The sequence below is a fragment of the Chrysemys picta genome, chromosome 8 (genome assembly GCF_011386835.1).
Source record: "Chrysemys picta bellii isolate R12L10 chromosome 8, ASM1138683v2, whole genome shotgun sequence".
In the NCBI taxonomy this organism is placed as follows: domain Eukaryota; kingdom Metazoa; phylum Chordata; order Testudines; family Emydidae; genus Chrysemys; species Chrysemys picta.
Genome location: NC_088798.1, coordinates 27,097,173 through 27,116,904, shown reverse-complemented (window position 1 = coordinate 27,116,904; position 19,732 = coordinate 27,097,173). Strand labels below are relative to the sequence as shown.

Below are 19,732 nucleotides of genomic sequence, written 5' to 3'. Positions count from 1 at the left end.
TGGCTCAGGAAAATGTATTGCAATTATTTAAAATGTAAAAGAATTGTCTAGGGATTAGTGTAGTTCCTGGTAAAGATAATTTTACCAATAAGTTCAGCAAGAGCTGTTTAGAAGAAATCTACAAAAAATTTCAATATGAAAGTCAACACACTATATGGAAGTGGTGCGAGCAAACCTAGCGAGTACTGGTGCATCAGATAAACTTTTTAGGCCAAATTTTCCAAAAAAAATTTGATCATCTTTATGCTTCAATCTCTGATTTTTCCTAATTATGTAATTTTCTCTATACTGGATGCACACAGTTAATTGCTAGACTTACTTAAATAAAAATGTTTTTCCAACTTGAATTTAGACAAAATTTGCTGCAAATAGATCCTTGTTTTTCTAAAAGTGAAATTACAACCAGCCAGATTACAATATATTTACCAAACAGTACAGTAAATTCATTTGATTACTCTACTAAAAAAAGATATAACCTTATTCAAATAGAGATTCACTTTGAACTATCACATTTTTCAGAAACAAAATCCCATGTTTAGAATGTATCATTAAAAAATAAATATAGCACAAACTTATAAACTATTGCCACCTTGATTATTTTAATTTCAATAAATAATTTTCTTACCCAAGCTAAGAAATATCCTCTGAATAACCCCAATTCTTGATTTAAAACATTAAAAGCTATAAAAAGGATAAATAAAACATGGAGAAAGCTTCTGAAGTGATCAAATAAGGACTAACTACTAAACAAACTTTGTTTTTTAAAGCTCTCCTCTTGCTCATTGTAAGGAAGGAAACACCCAGAAGCCTGGTGTTAATGTCTCTGCTGATTGTGAAAATTGCTGCAATAAAAACTCCAAGTGCTTGTCTTAAATTAAGACTTGCAAGACTACATGTAAGATCTGTATCTTTACATTAGTTTTTATAACATTTGGAAGTTTGGTTGCTCGCTTTGATGTTGGTCTATTAATGAGCAGAGGGAGCCAGAAGCCCCCCAAAAAAATGTTTATTGGCCAGTCTCAAGTCAAAACCTGAAGTAATTGGTTTGTTCTACCCACATGATTCAATATCCTGATTTCCCCAACCACCAGCTCCCAGAACTATATGAATGTCTATGTTCCTTTTCTGTTGCCAACACATAGAAACCCACAGTGATTGAAAATGGCAGCTGAAGTGCTGCTGTTGCACATTAATTTTTCTCTAAGTGGTCCAATTTTGTCATCTGAATGTTGAAAATCTTTCTTCCACTGCATTTTATATCTTTAGAGATTTGTCAAATTTGGGATCACCATCACATAAACTGAAGTGCAACATTTTCAAGACAATTTTTAGATTATCCCTAATAGCGCTAAGGATAATGCGCTTTCTTTATAGCACTCTGCATTCAAAGCAGACTAGTTAACAGCATCTTAAGTGCAATAATGGCAATCACATCAATATGTTCCTTTTATACCACCAAAAGGTACACTTTAGACAGCTGAAGGCATTAGGCAAATAAACTGCTAAAAATTACCTCAAGGTAATGACACAATTTTAGGACCACTAAAACCCATCTATCTACCAAATACTGAAGTGGTGTCCATTTAAGGGTAATAGAAATCTAAATAAACTATGTAATTAACTACAGTTTTCTTCAAGACTCTTATACCATGCAACTCAGTTTCTTTATTAAATGAAAGTAAAAGGAACACTTTTGAATGTTAGTAAAGATACCTCTTACAATAAAGGCATGTCATATTCATATTCCTTACACTACAATGTGCAAAGAACCCATGAACCTACAAAGCATTCAAAACCACTTTAAAAAACACACACACACACAAAACAGATGATATTTTATTCAGTTTAAGAGGTCTGGGAGATACAAAGTTATTTTTTGCCAAAGACAAGAGAGAGACCAGAATGCAGTCCCCAAGAACCATCGACTCTCTGGAAAAGAGCCCACCTTACTGAAGGATAACTGCATTTTGCTTGGCTCTTGGTTTGCCAGATTATGAATATTGATTTTTTAAGATAATGAAAGGGTAGACTGAGACATTGCTCTTTGCAAACACAGGAAAACAACAGTACCTAATGAATCAAAAATTGTGTAAATTTGAGGTATGTAAACCAATTTAAAACATAATGACAAATATTCTACTCTGAGACCGACACAGGCCTTGCCACACCTATTTAAGAATATTTACTACACCACTATCATTAACCGCAAAATATAATACTTTATTCTTAGTATCCCATATTTAACCCATTAAATCAGATTACAAGAAGTTATTATTTTTCACATTAGAAATGTACTTATAATAAAAATGAAATTGAAGTACATGGCTAATAGATGGTAACACTTTTTTAAACTACATATGAAAGCTTGTCTATTATCCTAGTCTACATGTTAAGGAGAAAAGTATGTTTACTTCAAAGGTTTGGAATTGTCTTTTATTTCAAGATCTCATTTTTCTCTGAAATAATTAGAAGTTCTTTCCTATTCAGACCCCCTAATGCCATAATGTGTAGGCCATACCCAAAGCATGAGTCCAGTAGAAAAGGCTTTCTAAATCCCACTAACAGACAGAAGACACCAGAAGCAATGTCACTGTGGCTGTCATAAAAGGTCACTCTTTTTCTTGAACAAACCATTAACCAATAGAAAATAATTGTCTGACCGTTTGCAAGGGCTCTGCAGCAGACAGACAATGTTTTTCACTCACATAATTACAAAACAGCAAAAGTTCAGAAACATAACCCAAATCCACCTCCCCATTTTATCCCTTTACAATTCCCACTGCCCTTTGGGCCTCTGCTTGGAAGCAAATGGAAGACAAGCTGAAATTTTCTCAATTGAGCTGGAACTAAGAAACCTTTGATATGCTAATAGCCCCCTTCAAACGGTAAGAATTCACACTTGCATTAATTCAAACAATTTGTGCAGAATGATGTGAAATGGCACCTCTTTTAGTGACAAGCAACAAAAGGAGGGAATCAGAGTGTCTGAAGAAACCAAACAACGGAACATTTGTTCTGCAGAATTCTTCATCGTGTGCGCAAGGACATTTCTATGCAAAGAAAAACATACACCTGAATACCACATCTTTACTTTCTGACAAATCAACTATGTCCAAACCCCACCAGCACTCATTTAGATTTATAACCGGATACTATTTTTGTTAAACCCAGATACAGTAAAAGGTGCCCGTGAAACACGTACTTTGTTTTCTGTCTCCAGATGGCCCCAGCTTTCCACATCTGAAACTAAAAAAAAAACCCTCCTTCTTCCACAACTGGGAAGGATTATCATTGCTAGCTGGAAGCCTCTTTCCCTATGCACTCGCGGCTGGGCGGACTGGCTCTTCATGAAGCTGATTTAGTTAAAATAAATCTGCAACAGGTAATTATTTACTAAACGGATGCAACTTTCTTCATTGCGCAACTTGAGTTCGCCAGACTTGGTGGGGCCTGCTCTATGCACACACACACACACACACAGACAAATGAATGAACTACCCACGTCAAGATATTCCTCCTCTGAACCCAAGGAGGGAGGGGAGAGAAGGAGACTTGCTGGCTCAATATACAGGAAAGAATGTTGGATCAGACCAAAGAGGAGAGAAAAGGCTGCCTTGCTCCGGTAACGGGAACCATATGGCTCCTGCTGGTAGTTAGAGCCTTGCAGGCTCCCTTGGAAGAGCCGCTCAGCCTGGTCCCTTTTCAGGGGTGCCTGGCAGGAGACAGCCTTCCCCAGCTCTGACACCAGAGCCCTCGCTGGGGGGAAGGTGAGGGCTGTGGGAGGAGGTCGAGGATCCCCGGGAGTGACTTCTTTCAGAGGCCGGCAGCTCGCAGTCTGCCCACGGCCCTGCTCTCCCACCGCGGCCCGGAGCCCCCTTTGGGCAGGAAAGCGCAGCCCGCCCCCAGGTCCCGCTCCACCAGTCCGGCTGCCCAGGAGCCTGCAGCACCGGCTCCCCTCTCCCCAGGGCCCAGAGGCTGTGGCCGCCCCGGGACCCCACGCCACTGGGGCTCCTCCGCACTCCCACCCTGCCAGCCCTGGTTCCCCAGGGCGCCCACCCCCTGCAAGAAGCCGGCCCACAGCCCCTGGAGCCTGCCTCTAATTGGCCATGATCGGCCACCCTAGTTCACATCTGGCTCCATTTTCATGTCACCGGCTCCTTTCTGGGGCTGCCTGGGAAGCCCCTGTCGGGGGATTAACCAGCCCCATGGGCTCTGCCTGCCCAAAAGGCAGCAAGCCATGCTCCTGCCGCCGGCCCTCGCGCCCTACCTCCCCTGCCCCGTCTCCTTCCCCCCCCCCCCAGTGGCAGCTGCCCCCTCGGCTCGCCCGGTCTGTCCTCACCCCCCCCCCCCTCCGCACTTTGATTTAACCGGCGCGGACTATTAGTAAATGGTGATGGCGTGAAAAAAAACAGGCTGCATGGAGTGTGGGGGGCCTATTCCTCTCTTCGCCGTCGCCACCAATATACCCTGGGAACGGGGGATACCCCAAGGGAGAAGGGGGGCGGCCTTGGGTTCAGCAAACGAGCCAACCCCCTCCCCAGTCCCTTTTTTTTTTCTTTTTGCAAACGGCTCAAGAGGGAAGCGACGCAAGTAGCAAACAGGTCCTGGGAACAGCAGCAGCAAGATTGTTGCCCTGAGCTCGTCTTACCTCGCTCTGTGGAACCGAAGCCGGGCCAGGTTCTCTCTCTCTCTCAACTCGGATGCCCCAGAGAAGTGCGCCGGGTGAGCCCCCTCTGAACGCCAGGGGCAGAGGAGTTAGTTCAGGAGGCACCACAGCAACAGCAGGCGCAACGGGGACCGGGCAGGAGAAAGCTGGGCTGGGTAGGGAGAGAGGGAGGCAGCTGGCTCTGCAGCTCGCTGCTGAGCTGGGACAACACACGCAAGGCGGCTTCTCCTCCTCCAAGCGGCCGGCCGGTCGGTAGGCTGGCTTTGCTAGGGCTAAGTCAACATTTTCCGGCAGTTTCCAACACCCCGCTCGGCAGGAAAGGTCTAAAATAGCCAGGCTCCCCGACCAATAAATAAATAAATAATAGCAATAAATCAAAGGGGTGAACCACGGTGCAAAGCCCAGTGTATGTGACCAGCCTCGGGAGTCCTTTCTCCGCAGCGCTCACGAGAAGGGGAATAAAGGCGATGCCAGGAGCAGCGGGGCGACCAACTCAGATTTTGCAGCGCAAAGCCCCCTCCCTTCTCCGTGTCTCTGTCGTTCGCCTCGACCTCATTTACATCTCCCTGGATGACATGCTGGCCTCTGGCATGATACAGTTCCAGCCCCTCCTCGGATTTCTCGTCTTCCTCTCGCCGCTGCTGCCCCGTGAACGGCTGGAGCCCAGGAACCAAGCGCGGAGCTACTAACACACACACCAATGGGGGCGGGGGGGTAACGCAACACACGCACACAATCCCAGTGAATTGTATTGCAAGCTCCTTTTCGCTCATGCACCTCTGTGTGTGTGACTGGGGACTGCTAAAGCCTGACACAGACTCTCCACTGGCTCTGAACTGGAGTCACCTCCAGCCTCCTCCTCCAATCTCCACCCCCCTCTCTCTACTCCCCACCCTGGGCTCAGCTAATCATATAAACATTATCGCGTATAGTACCGGCAGCAAAGGACAGAATCTCTCCCGCCTGCCTCTCCCCCCACCCCCAGCTGGGGGCTCAGGCAAAGGAAAGCAGATTAGAGGCAGCTAAATACAAAACGTGAAGCAGATAATCTATGGCGCTATATGCCACCACTGGCCATTTTCCACTCCATTTGAGCGCCTGGCTGCTGCTGCTGCAGCCGCCGCTGCCCTGCTCGGAGGGGGGCTGGAGAAAGGGGGCGCTTGGCTTGAGCTGTTTTGGCAGCAGCCGCAGCAGCGCTAGCCGCTCTCAGCCAATGGAGCTGCTGCAAGGTTTGTCCCGGGCAGGCTGCAAAGGGCCCGCGCCGCTGACAGCGAAGCGAACGATGCTGGGTGTCCCTGGCTGGCTCGCTGTCTGCCCGGCTCCCCTTCGGCCTCTCCTCCGACGCCCTTCCCCAGGGACTTCTCTCGAGCCGAGCGTGACGCTGCGGCCAGGCAGGCGCCCCCTCGGCACTTTCTCTCCTCGACTCCAGCATGCAGGGCTGGACGTTTCCCAGTGCACGTTCGCGAAGGGGCAGCAGCCAGCGTCAGGCCCCTGAAACTTTAGCGCGAGTCCTTCCTCCTTTGTGTGCGATCTGCCTGCAGTGGCTCTGGCGCACGCCGAGCGCGGTGGCAAGCCAAGAAAGGCACCTGAGGGGGGAGGGCTGCCCTTTGAATGCGTGAGACTTCAGGGGACACTCAGCACGTTCTTCTCGCGCCAAGAAGTTAAAGTGCAAGACCCTGAGCGTGCACACTTTACCTCAGTAAAAACGGCCCTGACTGTTCGTGTACATGCCCATAAGTCACCAGACCGTGAGTCTGTGGAGCACGCTACCATCTCTGAGCAAAAATAAGCAAAGGAAGGAAAATGAGTCCAAGGCTCCCAAATGCATTCAGGATTTTCTAGGTCTGTTTCCTTCATTTCCTTGCATTGAAATTACTTTGCTCTTGTCCAGTGAACACATTTCCTTACGCCTCTTATTCATTACCCATGTCAGCAATCAAAGACAGCAATCCAAACTAAGGAGCTACATTAAAGAATGCATGTCAGGCCAGGATAAATAATAATTGAACACAATTTCAAGAAAGATATTAAGTTGAACCAATCATGTGCGTATATGTACAAATACAGTCCAGTAATCCTGTTGCTTTCTTTCAATAATATCCTCTCAAAGCTCCAGAAGTGTTTTCTTAAGTTGCAAATACTGAAGAAATGTTCTATTGTTTCTAAACTGTGGAAATTTAAAATATTCGAAAGCCCCAGTTCAGCAAGCAGGACTTGGCTTTGGGAAGTGTTTGTTTATATAAAGAAATGGAGGGACAGTAGACAAAACCCTGGGAAATGATAACACAAATCAAGAACATTGTGCAATTTAACTTAAAGCTCACTTTTGTGTAGGCTTAGAACAGCTAAAGAACTGCTCTGAATTAATACCAGGCTGCCACATGGGGACAAACATCCATCCAAGGATCAATTTAGCTGCACAAGTGGATACAGACTAACACAGCTAGCCCTCTGATACTTAGCACAAGTGTGACCCAATCACTTTCCTTTTTACTGGTGGCCTTCCTTCCTTTTTTCTTGCAGCAAAGTGGTGTAAAAGCTCTCTTGGCTCTACACTATTGCAGGATTACTTTGGTGCTCTGGGGATCCTCCCAGTGCCAGTCATGATGACTTTAGGTCCAAAATATGCTGGCAGTTCAGGTCAAAACAACCACATCACACCAGAAAATCTGGGTCATTATCTCCATATTCAGAAACACTTGATATATCAACTTGTTAGCATGTTACTTTTTATTCAACTATGTAAGCTTCTGTTGCGATAACAGTCTTTGATATCGCTACATAAAAATGCAATAGTGTTTTTTTAAATAATTCTTAATATGAATTAAGAGAAGCAGATGTGCTTAAAGGTCACCTCAATTAAAAAACCAGAGGACAGATTCCAGTCCATGTTTTTTCTACTATTTTTTTTTTCAGTTTTAATGTGAGCATTTTACAGCCCTTTGTGTATAGTCAGTTTAACTCTTTCCCATATAATAGGGAAACATTTCTTTCTTGCTGAAAAAAATTAACCTTTATAAATAATTTCAGGGAACCAGCAAAGCCCTTAGATATGTTTAACAATTAAAACATACACAATGGTATATCATTTAAAAATGCATTTATCTGAAACTGGTTTCTATTTAGAGGTTAAGTGTACCTGCTATGGAGACATTTTTATAACGGTAACCATAACTACAAAAATGCCCATGTATATTTATTACTGATATTCTAGTTTTTCTAAACTAAGTTCAGCTGTAGATGAAAAAAAAATTATGAGAGCCATCCACTAACAGAGGGCCTATTCCTGCTATTACTGCAATCAGTGAGTGGGAGCAGGGTTGGGCTATAAACAGTGCAAAATATATAGGGATTTATGTTTGTTTTTCTTTTGGGAGAGAGGAATCATTCTGTCCATTCTTAGGCAAAATGTCGACTGGCTTCACTGAAAGTTTTGTCTGAGTAAAGAAAGAGGAAGACAGCAGAACTTGGCCTTTTGCGGATATTCACTGTAGACAATGGAGATTCACCTATGTAGATTCCATTTCTGGACTGTGGTCTAACTTTTTCTCTTTTATTAGGAATCTTTGGGAGTTAAATTTCTTTGTACATAAAGGGTTACGTACCTTTGCCACAAATTGTAACAATGGGTAAAACTGCAGATACATTTCTTCAGAATATATCCACAGCATATTTTGGACTTAATTCTGCACTTCTTACCCTCACTGATTTCAATAAGATTTTTCCAAGAGTATGGGCCAGATCTTGCAGTCCTTAAAATAATGTTTCCAGCCCTGTTATAGTTTGTTCTTTTTCTTTAAATGACTTCTTTTTGTTAGCTATGGAATGTGCCAAAAATACACTTAAAATTATGGTTGATTCAATTATGTAAACAAACCTTTCAGTAAGAAGATGAAATACAATGTGGAAATACACTGTTATATGTATAAGTGAAATGATTAAAAACAACTGAAAGGAAAACTGTCAGGTTAAAAATCATATCTAAAAATCAATTTCTTACTAACAACATTTTAGATGATTAAAACTGAAACAGTTATGAATAAATAATTTTGTTTCCACCATTTCACTTTTTGCATTTCAACTCCACAAAGTATAGACTAGTAATTTTCTCTTTTGTTTATAATCATAATGCACAATACTGCAAAATATCTGGATTCCAAACACTGCAGGGAATATTTAAATCCAGACAAAATTGTTTACATCAACATTATTTTAACAAATACTTTAACTAACACAGTTCTATTATGTTAGGTTTTGTTAACATTATCTTTTAACCTACATGTTCTCCATGCATAAAACTCCTTTCAAGTCAGTGGGACTTACTCATGTCCCAGATCAGGCCCTTGAAGACTAATGGCAAACTGTTATAGATTATTGACACGATTCACAAGGAATTGTAAATATCTTACTGAATATGGGTGTTCTAATGAAAGGGTGCATGACAACGCTTGGAATAGATTTCACTGTCATCTGTGTTCTTGGGAGGGTATACTTCAAAAAGATGATGGAACATATCCTGCAAAACTGGTCAGACTGTGCTTTCATATACAACCATGCATCCGTGTTGACACCACTGGAGAGTTTTCTACCATAAAATTGTGGTGTGTATCTGGGTATTCATGAAAGAAGAATTAAAAATGTTAAAATATCTTGATACATAATTTAGTATTATCCCAGATATTTTTTTTCTTCGTGAAAAAAAGGGCTGAAGATTTACAGAGATTTTCTACATTCCTTTTTTCTTTTATTTGAGTGTACAAAAATGATTACATTTTAAATAATATTAATAAAAGAGATTTCCCCCATCCATCCACACATTCCTGTGAATAACATATCAGTGAACATATAATTAGTCCTAATATGAGCAAAGACCGATGGAAGGGGCTGTATATCCATAGTGTAATAATCAGACTAAAATTTACATTAACTCTTCTATAGTGTTAAGACATATTTAATTTGGCACTCAGACTTCAACATTTCAAACACAATACTGAATGATAAAAAGAGCTAAATCCGGCTTGTCTCATTCATGCAAAGCTTAGGAGAGTTTTGTAAAGTGAGCAGGGTTTAGTCCACAATAGGAAATGTATATTATCTTAAGACTTTGGAACTACATCTTGACAATTGCCAGTTCTTTTAAACTAAATAACTGTTCTTAATGTCACTGAAAAAAATCAGAATCCATCAATAAAATAAGAAAATTCTGCAGCTGTTCCTAACAAGTAAAGTGCAGTTTGAATACATTTTACTACACTAATCAATTTTAACGACTCATAATCTATATTATTATTTAAGAAATAACAAAATCATTGACTTACTCAGAATACTTGCTAATTGTTTTTAAAAATAAATTCTACACATGACTAAGGAAACACCCATTTCCATTTGTTTTATGTTAAATCAACATCTAACCACTCATGGTGATTTCATTCAAAGAAAACAGAAGGAACACATTAGCTGTGTGGTTAAGGAGATTGATGGGCTTCAAACATTTTAACCATGGATGTTTTTTTCCAACTGTAGAAACTCATGTTTCTAATTTAAATAGCTTCATGAAAATGAAGATAATTGTATTCAACAAGGCTGTTGTTTCTTGTTTCTTAGGCAGAAATTATTTTTTTAATTTAGTAATATTAGAAGCAACTTTGTTCAGCAAGAACAGGATTATTCCTTATGAGAAGACAATACAGTTGTCTCCTCATTCCCTGAGCAGTAAATTTGTGAATACAAATGATGGAAGTATATGTTATTGTAGAACCATGCTCTTAGAAATATAAGCAATAGTGTAAGACCACCTGATCCCCTAGGCTTGAGGGTTGGAGCTGCAGCCCAAACCACAACATCCACCATGCTATTTTTAACATGCTAGCTTGAGTCCAACTTCCTCTTAGCATGTGTGCAACGTGCCTCAGGTGGCATGTGACCAGGATTCATCACTGAATTTGGTCCGCTGGTTGGCTCATTAGCTTGCCCGGCCCAGGCCGGGTACAGACAGGGAGTTCGACATGAGTCTGTCAACCCGGGCTGGGTATAGACGGAGTGTGATCTGAGTCTGTCAACCAGGGCTGAGAGGCGTGCTCCTAGCTGTAGGGTAGACATACCCTATGGGTCAACTGCTCATACATACTCTCTCTTTCTCTCTCTCACCACCTCTCCTCCGTAGAGCTGCTTGTCACCTAATTCAGACATTCCCTCTGTCCATCACCAACCATCAGTGGGAATGAAAAGCCCTCAAACAGTGGAACAGCTCTGGTTCCACAGCAAAGAACATCACAAGGGATAGAAACCCATAAAAAGGAGATTAACAAGCCATGGACAGTGCAATGGGGAAACTAGTAGATCTGTGACTATGGTGGATCAAGAAGCCTATTCCTTTCCCTATCTCAAGTAACAGTGTACAAGCATTCCAGCTACTTCAAAAGCCCATATAGTAGCTGAAGTAGCACTGAGTGCAGCAACACCTAAATACCTTTAAGAGTGACCACTGAGTGACCACTGTGCTCAGATATGACAGTGATGGGCACAATATAAGAACATGATGAGAAAAGAACAGAACCACCGCTGAACCTGAGCGGATTCTTTTTCTCCAATCCCTGTAGGACCTTATTTATCCTAGACTTCCCAGTCAGTGGTAGCTCAAGTCTAGACAAAGCATTGGTAGTGTTTTAACCACTCTGTCACCTGGACCTGCTCTGAGTTGGTCCTGTGCCACCCAGGGAGTCCTCCTCCACCAGAGAAATCTACAGTTGGCTCATTATGCCCGCTTTGATTCTGCTTTGTGCCAATGATCTAGTTCCTTATATATATATATATATATATTTCTTCCTCTTGGTGCTTATTGCCATCGTAGCACTGACAGTTATGTGATTGGTTCTCTCTGGAGCAGATACCAGAGATGCATCATGGATCACTGGTCAGAGAGCCTGGAAATAGCAATGAAGTCAACCCCCCCCACAAACTGTGCACATCACTACTGCTTTGCAATCAATCTCAACTGGCATGGACTGGGCATAAGACCCAGATTTCCTTCCAAACTTAGGTCTTCCAGTTCACATTTTATCATGCTTCTGTCAAACCACCAGGTGTGATTCTAACAGCTGTAAGAAAAGTCATTTTGTTTAAAAAAAAAAATAAAAAAAAACTGCTTGTAAAGGCATCTGTTTCAGTAATGATTTGTTTTACATTACAAATACCTGCAGCACAAGGGTATTAATATCTCTAAAGTATAGGGATCAATGATACTCCACCTCTTTTTTTTTTTTCCCCTCAAATTAGCATTTACTTCTGACAAACCTCAATGTTTTTGACAAATACTGCTCCTGTCTGATTGAAGGTATGGTTATGCTTTCTAAAAATACTGCAGTCAAAAGAGTGATATTAACACAGCACTACTGTTGTGAGGAGCATCGATTGACTACCTAGTACTACTACTAATTATAAATATTAAAAAAACATTAAATAATTAATTAAGATGCTACTCCTCAGCCCATTCTAAGCACTAGCTGCTGTCTGTTGAAAATCAGCACCAAAATAGACCTTTTTAAATTGCACGTAGAGAATCAGAGTACTATGCTATAATATATCAGTAAGACAACACTCTTAAGCATAATTTTATTGCCTGGCTGAAAAGGTCTCCTGAAAACTATGTGGGGACTTTGTGTATTAGAAAGTTTTTCATAGGCATAACTACACAGGAGTTGTGGGGTTTTCCTGTCTCGGTATTCATGGAGTCTTACTGAAGTTCACAAGCACAAAGTTTTACTGCTCTCATCATTTGAATCTTTAGCTCTAGTTTTCTGTTCCTGTCCTCTATGCTTGAGCATAAGGATTCAATCCACTATTTCCCCAGTGGGAGCCAGTACTGGCAGAAGGGTGAATATATCAATTCCCCCCTAATCTGTATTACTGTATGTGTATATATAGATATCAAATAGAAGTTCATAGAATCTAGCACTGATCAGAGAGATGAGATACATATTCATACAGTTATATATATGAATGTCATTCAAGTCCCTGCATCCCAAGCCTAATGGAAAGTATTTAGTAGTTTAGTCAATTTTAGCATAAACGAGCAAGCATTGAAGCTAGATCTGTGACCTCCCAGGGCTTGGATCTTTTCTGATAGATTCTTTAGAGAGCAATTCTTCCATCATGAAATAATTTGTGCCATTATAATTTTCATGAATGGGTGTTTAATTTAATCTTCTACATGCTTGAACTTTGCCACTTACTGCAACTGTGTTCTGGGTTCACAATAGAATTAATCATTCAAAATCTGTCACCTTAATAATGGCTTTATCTTATCACAGTAAACCTTGACATTTAAGTCTTTTATTACTGCACAAAGCTAGGGGCCAAACTCTACTCTCACTTGCAACCACAACTGAATTTATTTTTAAAAGGATAAAGTATATACACATCTGATCAGCTGTTTGGCTAATCATTTACATATTTATTTGAAAAAAAAAAGAGAGACTTTAATAAACAATAGTTAAAAACAATGGCCCAAATTCTGCAATGAGATCCACACCAACTGGGACTCTTCTGCCCACACAGAGCCACAGGACCTATACTGGCACAATGCCACAAACTGTAGAGTGCATCTGATATTGCACCACTATGTTAAATAAAGACAATAATATGAAAACTTCCAGGATGAGGTAGACATTCTAGAAAATAAAATGTATAAAAACAAATGTACATAAGCAATCAATCTTTTTTGCAAAAGAAAATTTTCATCAGTATTGGTCATAAAAGTATCTTTTGCAAAGCAGTGGGGGAAATGAATATTAATTTAAGGATGCTGGAATTATTAGTCTATTAATTATGTAAAAATAAATGCATATATTTTTACCACAGTATACCATTAACTATCTAGTTTTAAGGGGAATTCAGGCATCTTCTACCTCTTATTGTGAAACCATTTGTTACTAAAATTATAGATTAAAATGTACCATGTGCAGGTGCAGACTTTAGTTAGCAGTACTACTCTGTTTGTTTAAGCAACATTTTTCTAGGAGAAAGAAAGAGGCAGCACAAGGTCAGGCAATAGACAATGACACAAATATCTTTGAAAACTATTTACTATATAGACTTGCAGTTTATCAATGTAGTTTTCTTGGTTCAAAGCAACAACACCTTGTGACTTATAGCAGTTGCTATTTTTCTCAATTTTCCAGTTAATGAAAGTAGTGTTTAAATACTCTGTAGTTAGATTATTAACTTCTACAAAATAGAAACAGATGTGTGTCTTAGTATGCCATTAAATTTATGATTTACATAGTACCCTTGAATACAGCTGAGCAGAGGCCAATGATTCTAATTTGCTCTAGATTTACAATAACCTGATCTGGTTTTTGTAAGTACTGAAACACTTTAAACAAAATTAGAAAGCCGTTGTGCTTTGTGTGATTAAAGATGCAATTCCCTTTGGGGTAATGAGAAGAGTTAGAACATGTTTCTTCCTTTATGGATGTTTCTATTATAAACACGAGTGCTATATATTGTGTATTTTTGTTACTATTTCCTTGTTTTTAATTATAAAATAAACTGATTGAGTTGCACTGGAGTCATACTGAAACTATGCCAAAACCTAGCCGAAGAATGCATACCGAGCTTCATAAAAATCCTTAAAATTCTTCCCAGGGTCTTAAGGTCTTGTTAGACAAATACTAGTTCTCATAATTTTCCAAGACCAAAACATCTTTCTGATTTAAAACTACCCTATTTAAAGATTTATTTAAAAAGATAATGCATTTCTCAGCTTATTAAACTACATTAATATGAAAAGTTTTACAGGACAAAGAGTCAGTGAATTCATAGTCATTTAGATCTGAAGATTGGGATTTGCTGTGTCTCATTGCAGAAAGGACAACTAGAATGAGTATTGCAGTAAACTAGCTTCCATAGTACATTAGTGAGTGGATCCTGGTAATACTAGTTATAAATATGAAGGGGAGCAAAGCTTATTTCCTCTCTTAAATATAGAAAATAAAATATGTAAAACATTTATGACTATAGAGATCTTTTCCCAAGACCAAATGAGAGTGAACTTTTTAGGAATATGTCAATGATGTGAAAGCATCACTAGACAGTATGTAAGTGTTTAGGGCCTGATCCAAAGCCTATTGAAGTCAATGGAAGTTTTTCCTATAGACTTCAGTGGGCTTTGGCTTAAGCCCATAGAGATGGCTGGTTTGAGTACAAGACTGGGAGCCAGGCAGTCCTGTGTTCTAATTCTGACACTGATTCCTTTTGTGGCCTAAAGCAAGTAATTTAACAATTCTGAACTTCGGTTTTCACATCTGTAAAATCTGAATAATAATAATAAAACTTAACTGCCTCACAAAGACAGTGAGGATTATTGTTTAGGGTCGGATCTGACATTCCTTGCATACCCAAAGATCTCATGAAAACCAATAGGAGGAGAGCAGTGGGGGCAAAACACCTAACTAGCATCGAGACTGAGATTGATAAGTTTATGGAGAGGATGGTATGATGGGACTGCCTACAATGGCATGAGGCCCATCCATGACTGCCAGTAGTAAAAATCCCCAATGGCTGGAGATGGGACACTAGATGAGGAGGGCTCTGAGTTACTACAGAAAATTCTTTACCAGGTATCTGCCTGGTGCATCTTCCTCACATGCTTAGGGCCTAACTGATCATCATATGTGGGGTCAGGAAAGAATTTTCCGCTGGGTCAGATTGGCAGAGACCCTGGGGGTTTTTCACCTTCCTCTGCAGCATGAGGCATGGGTAACTTGCAGCCTTAAACTAGTGTAAATGATGAATTCTGTGTGACTTGAAATTTTTAAACCATGATTTGAGGACTTCAGCCAGAGGTTAGGGGTCTATTTCAGGAGTGGGTGAGGTCCTGTGGGCTGCAATGTGCAGGACATTAGACTAGATGATCACGATGGTCCCTTCTGCCCTTAAAGTCTATGAGCCTATGGCTGTGCAAGAAGTGCAGAACTGGGTCTTTAAACTTGCAATATGCCTTGAAGATAAGTGCTAAATATTATATATGGGTTTATAATCATGTTACTTTAAGTTTACTTATATGCAGCTTAACCTCTGGTGAAATGTTTAATTTTCTTAGTCTTCCAGTTTTAATAATATATAATTAATAGGGCTGTCGATTAATCACAGTTAGCGCATGCGATTAACTAAAAAAAATTAAGCACAATTTAAAAAATTAATCTCGATCAATCGCAGTTTTAATCGCACTGTTAAACAAGAAACTACCAATTGAAATTTATTAAATATTTTGGATGTTTTTCTACATTTTCATATATATCTTGTATTTTGTGTTGTAATTGTATATTTTGATTACAAATATTTGGACTGTAAAATGATAAACAGAATAAATACTATTTTTCAATTCACCTTTTACAAGTACCGTAGTGCAATCTTTTTGTACTGAAAGTGCAACTTCCAAATGTAGATTGTTACATAACTGCACTCAAAAACAAAACAATGTAAAACTTGAGAGGCTACAAGTTCACTCAGTCCTACTTCTTGTTCAGCCAATTGCTAAGACAAACAAGTTTATTTACATTTACAGGAGATAATGCTGCCCTCTTCTTATTTACAATATCACCAGAAAGTCAGAACAGGCATTTGTATGGTGCTTTTGTAGCCAGCATTGCAAGGTATTTACGTGTCAGATATGATAAACATTCGGCCACCATTCCAGAGGACATGCTTCCATGCTGATGATGCTCATTAAAAAAATAATGCGTTAATTAAATTTGTGACTGAACTCCTTGGGGGAGAATTGTACGTCCCCCTCTCTGTTTTACCCACATTTTGCCATATATTTCATGTTACGGCACTCTCGGATGATGACCCAGCACATGTTGTTGTTCGTTTTAAGAACACTTTCATTGCAGATTTGACAAAACGCAAAGAAGGTACCAATGTGAGATTTCTAAAGACAGCTGCAACACTCAACCCAAGATTTAAGAATCTGAAGTGCCTTCCAAAATCTGAGAGGGATGAGATGTGGAACATGCTTTCAGAAGTCTTAAAAGAGCACCATTCCAATGTAAAAACTACAGAACCCGAAAAAAGAAAATCAGCCTTCTGCTGGTGACATCTGACTCAGATAATGAAAATGAACATGTGTCGGTCCACACTGCTTTGGATGGTTTTTGAGCAGAACCCGTCATCAAAATGAACTCATGTCCTCTGGAATGGTGGTTGAAGCATGAAGGGACATATGAATCTTTAGTGCATCTGGCACTAAATATCTTGCAACGCCAGCTACAGTGCCATAAGAACACCTGTTCTGACTTTCAGGTGACATTGTAAACAAGAAGTGGACAGCATTATCTCCTACAAATGTAAACAAACTTGTTTGTCTGAGCGATTGGCTGAACAAGAAGTAGGACTGAGTGGACTTGCAAGCGCTAAAATTTTACATTGTTTTATTTTTGAATGAAGTATTTTTGTACATAATTCTACATTTGTAAGTTCAACTTTCATGATAAGAGATTGCACTATAGTACTTGTATTAGATGAATTGAAAAATACTATTTATTTTGTCCTTTTACAGTGCAAACACTTGTAATAAAAAATAAATATAAAGTGAGCACTGTACACTTTGTATTCTGGGTTGCAATTTAAATCAATATATGTGAAAATGTAGAAAACATCCAAAAATATTTGAATAAATGGTATTCTATTATTGTTTAACAGTGCGATTAATCACAATTAATTTTTTAATCACTTGACAGCCCTAATAATTCAATATAATTAAAACTGTAGAATCATAATTTTAATATACATTTAATATACTGCATATACAAGAATTATATTTACCTCTGTGTTCTGTCAAAATGTTACAAATGGAAGTCTGTGTGGATGAAATATCTCAAACTGCATATAATCAATTTGCTCACCCTCCATTCCAAGGCACCCAATAGATAGCCCAGGGATTGTGCTGGCTGCGGCTTCTCACAGCCCCCATTGGCCTGGAGCGGTGAACCGCAGCCAGTGGGAGCCATGATCAGTCGAACCTGCGGACATGGCAGGTAAACAAACCAGCCCCGGCCCGCCAGGGTAGTTACCCTGGCAGGCCACATGCCAAAGGTTGTCGATCCCTGAGATAGCCATTTCTGCTTTGACATGAGACTAATCTAAAGATAGAGGGTTTGATTTTTCACTCCTAACTCACTCCTTGACTTAAAATAAGAGTTTTACTTGAATAAGGAATACAGGCATGAGCCATAAGCATAACACTGAGTGTATGTATTGCACCAATTTATGTTCTCAGTTACACCAGTGCAACGCTGTTGAATTCATTAGCTTCATAGGCAGAGAGGAATTTGGCCTATTGCATTATATTTTTGCAAATGGTAATGATGTAGAGTAACATGATTGGGTTTTGGACTCAGTAAAGGCAGTTGTGAGTATGTTTAGCTGCTCGGAGAAGAAAGTTAAGAGTCCGGCGGTATGCAATCGATCCTGGATCGATCCCGGAAGTGCTTGCCATCGACGCCGGTACTCCTGCTTGGCGAGAGGAGTACGCGGAGTTGACGGGGGAGCCTGCCTGCCGTGTGTGGACCCGTGGTAAGTTCGAGCTAAGATAGTTCGACTTCAGCTACGTGAATAACATAGCTGAAGTTGCGTATCTTAGTTTGAAGTGGGGGGTTAGTGTGGACCAGCCCTTAAAGTCAGCTTGTGCCTTCATTTGGAAATATGAAAGAACAGCAGTTCCGAGGCTCCAAAGAGCAATTGTAGAAAAAATTCTTCAAGATTGATTAAAAGCAATTTAGCCTCATTCCGACTATTTTGGGGGTTGCAAATGAACTTTCAGACAATTGTATCTATTAAAGACATATTAATTACCCATATAAGGGACCTCAGGCTGGCAGAAACAGACTGGTAAAGACAATAACTTATTTGGCTGAGGTTTCAATTATGCCTAGTGAGTGAATAATACTAAAGAATTTTTCTTTTCCTCTTAAATGAAATAATGACTATGGATTTGGAAAACACTGTTGCTAAGAATAGAAGGCATCGGGAATTTGGAACCTATTTTTTTTTTAAACTCATGTTATTTTTTTAATTTGAATTAACACAAGGTTAGGCCCCAGTTTGTAAACACACATGCTTATCTTTAAACTTGTTAACATGTTCCATTAAAATGAATGAGACTACTCCCATTTGTAAAGTTAAACATGTGTAAATTTTTGCCAAGTTTGGACCTTAGCTCTAATTCTGAAAACAATTAAACGTGAGTAACTTTATGCCTGTTAATGGAGATTAACATATCTCAGTGTTTGCAGGACTGGGGACATCTTAGGTGTTTTGGATTGTAATCAATTTCTGTATTTTTTGAGAAAATGAGTAAATGTTCCTTTTTGTAAGTACATATTAACTTATTGATTTCTAGAGTCTGTAACTGGGTCTGCTAGAAATTGATGTTCCAGAGCCTATGTGATTAACCTGGAGAGGTAGAAGTAAAAAGCGTAAATAGACATGGAAATTTGAAAAGTCTGATGCAGAGCTGTTGTAGGTGTGTGAGTGGAAATTATAAATGGTCTTGGAGATTTTCTGAAATTCTCTTATTCATTAAAAAAATGCAACTGGCACTTAAAAGAAAAGCTAAACCAAATTCTTATGACATCTCAAGAATTCTAGGGCTTATATTATAGGAATATATTCTATTGATAAGAAGAGGTGGTGGGCACAAAGATTTTGTAGCATTTTTTTCCATTAGTAAGAGTTTTTAAATAAAAGTACGTTACTGAAAGACTATTTTACTTCACTGTGAAAACTTGTGAAAGATACATTGTGAAAGTTCAGGTTTTTAATAAATATTAAATGTGACCATGGATGCATTTAACAATTTATTTTCCAGTAAGTCTTATGGGCTCAATAAGAATCATAGAAGTTAACTATCCATTGGCTTCACTAGGAGTTTGATCTGGCCACATATTAGTCAACCTTTGCCAAAAAGGAAGCTTTGTATTAGATGTTTCTTATTAATTGTCAATTTTCTTAAAATAATGATTGCAAGGAAACATTTTAAATAAAGGAAAAACCAATACACTCTGT

At 39.6% G+C, this 19,732-nt stretch overlaps 1 protein-coding gene across 38 annotated transcripts in view; it reads right to left on the bottom strand.

Moving 5' to 3' along the window:
* ADGRL2 (adhesion G protein-coupled receptor L2) overlaps positions 1-19,732 on the bottom strand; it is a 470,630-nt gene that overhangs the window by 188,726 nt on the left and 262,172 nt on the right. For 5 of the 38 annotated variants that reach the window (XM_065554090.1, XM_065554086.1, XM_065554115.1 and 2 more), the window contains exon 1: positions 4,649-6,252. The exons of 3 other annotated variants lie outside the window; for them this stretch is intronic. The gene's annotated coding sequence lies outside the window, so the exon portion shown is untranslated. Of the gene's footprint in view, positions 1-3,202; positions 3,480-3,502; positions 3,901-4,648; positions 6,269-19,732 lie in introns of those variants that run through there. 30 more of the 38 variants (XR_010589665.1, XM_065554108.1, XM_065554110.1 and 27 more) reach the window with 17 other exon arrangements.